Here is a 4,176-nt window from a genome sequence, read left to right as displayed (position 1 = left end):
GCAATCTTTTTAGAAAAGAAGTTCCTTAGTGAAGGAACCGTTACCTCTAAGGTTGAACTTGATGAAGTTCAACGGGTAGAAGGATCGACACCAATAGCTGAACTTGAGTCGGATTTGATTAGATCAGATCTGAAGCCCAATGTACCTGCATCATTAAGGTATCTGATAGAGTACCACATCAGTCAGACAGATACTATGATTTCTTGATCCGAGATAGTGATCCCATCAAACTCGATGAGAACGATGAGGATCCGATCACCTATATGGATGCAATGCAGAGACCTGATTCCGAGAAACGGCTTGAAGCCATGAAATCTGAAATGGAGTTCATAAAGGTCAACGATGTATGGATATTGGTTGACCCACCTGAAGGGGTTAAACTCATTGGGTGTAAATCGGTGTTCAAAAGGAAAAGGGGTGCAGACAGAAAGGTGGAGACCTATAAAGCCTATCTGGTTGCCAAGGGGTATCGTCAATGTGATGATATTGACTATGATGAGATATTTTCTCCTGTGGCAATGCTCAAATCTATTCGGATAATACTTGCAATAGTTGCCCATCTGGATTTTGAGATCTGGCAAATGGATGTAAAAATAATTTTTCTGAATGGAGAGCTGACCGAAAAGGTGTATATGATACAACCTGAGGGGTTTACATCCACAGATGAGTCCAAGGTGTGCAAGCTTTAGAGATCCATTTATGGATTGAAGCAAGCTTCTCGATGTTGGAACATGCATTTTGATAAGGTGATCAAAACGTATGGCTTCGTTAAGAATGGAGAAGAGCCCTGCATCTATAAATGGACAAATGGTCCAGTTGTGGTATTTCTTATTTTATACCTGGATGACATTCTCTTAATCAAAAATGACATCTCCATACTACAAGGAATAAAAATTTGGTTGTCATCACAGTTCTCCATGAAGGACTTGGGTGAAGCATCCTACATCCTAAGGATAAAGATCTATAGAGATAGATCTAAAAAGATACTTGGGTTATCCCAGTCCACATACATAGATACTATGTTGAAGAGATTCAGCATGAAGAATTTCAAGAAGGGCTATCTATCGATAGGCCATGGAATTTCTCTCTCTAAGAAGGATTGTCCGACAACTCCTAAAGAGAGAGAGCGTATGAGTAGAGTCCCATATGCTTCGACCGTGGGATCTATCATGTACGTCATGACATGTACAAGATCAAATGTGGCATTGATAAACCCTTAATTTAAGTCATTTAAAGCAGAAAATTATAGTTAATTTATTTTATTTATTAAAAATTTGATATTTTTTTTAATATTTTACAGGAAAGGTGATCGTCGATACAAAGAGTCTGATTCGTAGATCAAAAAGACTCAAGTTTGAAAAAAATTAGACTTAAAATAAAATTTAAATAAAAGAAGGATGCATATGGTATTATAGAAAATGAAGATACAATGCAAGGAATCCAAAGAGGATATAGAAGTCATTTTAAAAAAACAAAAGTTTCTTTTTGTAATCGGCAAGGAGCAGTCACGCAGTCATGCAAGGCGCGCGGTCATGCAGGCGTGCGGTCACGCAGGCGAGCGGGTGCGCGGGCGAGCGCAGAGGCGCGGACGAGTGGTAGCATGGGTGCGAGGCAGCGGGCGCGAGGTAGCGCGGGTTCATGGGAACAGACGGGCGATGGATTGAAAATTAAAAGAAAAAAATATATACTTGAAAATACTTCAAGAGAAAAAATTTATATTTTCTTTATCTGCTTGTGATCTTTCCATCTCATCCATCCATCTTTTAGTCCTTAGTATTTTCTTTAGTCCTACATCGAAAAACCTTGTAAAAGTCCTTCCTCCTAACACCTATAAAAAGGCTTTTGTACTCTCATTGGAGGAAAAGCCCAGAAATGCTTCTAGAGCCTTGCATAGAGGAAGAGAAAGGGACTACTCTATGAGCAGCTAGGCTAGCAGTCTTCGGAGTGGAGAAGATATTTTGTAACGACATAGAGTGGGTTTATTGTTCTAAACTTTTTTGTATTTCTTTATATGCAATAAAGATTATGCTTTTTATTTAAATCATCATGAGTTCTTTATTTGCTCTCTTTCATATGCTTTTATTTATACTTTCCTGTTAGATTAATATTAGGAACAACTTTTACTTTTCGAAGATGCACCGTGATCTACGAGTACGGGGCATGTCGAGGAAAGAAGAGTTGTTTACCTAGTACTTTCCGGAGACGCGCCGTGATCTACGGGTACGGGATGTGCTGAGAAAAGATAGATATTTTTTTAAGATTAATCATATCTATTTAAATATAAAAAAAGAGATACAACTCTATTAGTGCAAAATTAATTCAAAACTTCCGAGCTCTTTATTTTCTAATTACATCAATTTTAAGATAATTTATTTTTTAAATCAAAAACAACGCTTCTTTCTTTTATTTTATAATCTCAACTTAGCCCAAGGTCCCTGAGGATATGATCTTGACTCATCCTACATATGTAGTAAGTAGAGTTATTTTTGGTGCTATCAACGACTACGCATCAAATTTTGACACTGTTGCCGGAGACCTTGGCATAGTTGAAAAAAAAAAAAACCACTGACATTTCATAACACTTAACTAAAATAGCGTAACCTCAAATATAAAAATTTCTAACTTGATTGGATATCTTGTTTCTTTGCATTGCATCACCATAAGTAACTTTAAGGGCGCAACCCATTAACTAAGATAAGGTGGAGATTTGATCACCCTTCCTTGGCCCACAAATCACTCCCTTGCATTTGCATAACCTAGAACTTAATCTAAAATTAATTAGATGTTGACCCCTAAGGATTTGGAGCTCATTAGGACAAGTGACCCTGAGAGTTGAACCAGATTAGACTTGGTCAGCTAGCTGGTGTCTAGGCAAGTGGTTTGCGGGACGACTGGGCCCGAAGGAAGGTGGTTTTTAATTGGTTCCGTTTGCTGACCTGACCAATTTAATTGGTGTCTAAAGAAAGCAACGGGGGGACTCCCACCAACCTTACACTTACCTGGCCAGTTGGTTGGTCAAGCTCCGACTTGGAGGGCTTGAAGGCTAACTACAGTTAGGAGCTGTCTAGAACTAGGGTAACTTTAGGATAGAGAGTCCATTGCATGCTAACTTGATTGTAATTAAAATCTAACCACAACTAATTCTTCTATTAGTTTTAGGACTTCTTAGAATCTCTTCTTTAGAACTCTTTTCTCTCTTCTCTTCTCCTCTTAATAAAAAAAAAAATCCTTAACAGACTAGGATAGTCCTACATAGACCTTTTAGTTGCATGTTAGGTCGACGATCACTAAAACCTGACTTACAACCATTAGATGAAGAATTAGAAAAGACTCTTAGGACTATCCGAGTTAGAAACATGGCTACACCTGGTGAGGCTAATCCTCCACGCTCATTGAGAGAATATTTCACTCCATCCTCATATACCTACTCTCCATGCATTCAAGCACCTCCAGTAGAAGCTACCCAATATGAGATTAAGTCTAGCATTATTCAAATATTGCCATCATTCTATAGACTTAGTAACGAGGACCCATACAAATACTTGGATGAATTTTTTGAAATTTGTTCCACAGTAAAAATCCAAAACTTCTCCGATGATGCCCTTAGGTTGAAACTGTTCCCTTTCTCACTTAAGGACAAAGCCAAGCATTAGTTAAACTCCTTAAACTCTATAACCATTTCAACTTGGGATCATCTTCAAAGAGAATTTCTCAAGAAATACTTTCCAATTGAAAAAATAAATCAAATTAGAAAAGCTATCACTAGTTTTTCTCAATTGGAGGGTAAACTTTTTCATGAGACATGAAAAAGGTTAAGGGATCTCATTTGTAAATGTCCACACCATGCTGTCCCTAAATGGCAACTTTGTCAGTGTTTTTATGATGGTCTATCGGAGAAACACTGATAAATGATTGATGCATCATGTGATGGGACATTCATGCTAAAGAGTGAGGATGAAGCCTGGCAGCTCTTTGAAACACTTAGTGAGAATTTTTTACATCATATGTCTGCCACCTCTAGAGAACAACCCATGCTTCAACAAAAAAGAAGTGGAATTTATCAGATTGGAAATGTCATGGATATCCATAGTAAGGTAGATGAACTGTCCCAAAAATTAGACCGTCTTCTAAATACTGGACAATCCCCGATTCTACCTAACCCAATCTAAGAAGTTT

At 37.8% G+C, this 4,176-nt stretch overlaps 1 non-coding gene across 1 annotated transcript; it reads right to left on the bottom strand.

Moving 5' to 3' along the window:
• Nucleotides 1–3,744: 3,744 nt before the first annotated feature.
• Nucleotides 3,745–3,850, bottom strand: LOC140854187 (small nucleolar RNA R71). The gene has a single exon (XR_012137321.1). It is a non-coding gene; the product is annotated as a small nucleolar RNA R71 (small nucleolar RNA).
• Between the last annotated feature and the right edge of the window lie 326 nt (nt 3,851–4,176).

The sequence above is a fragment of the Elaeis guineensis genome, chromosome 15 (genome assembly GCF_000442705.2).
Source record: "Elaeis guineensis isolate ETL-2024a chromosome 15, EG11, whole genome shotgun sequence".
Classification (NCBI taxonomy): domain Eukaryota; kingdom Viridiplantae; phylum Streptophyta; class Magnoliopsida; order Arecales; family Arecaceae; genus Elaeis; species Elaeis guineensis.
The sequence above is the reverse complement of the archived record's forward strand: the minus strand, read 5'-3'. Positions and strand labels throughout refer to the sequence as shown.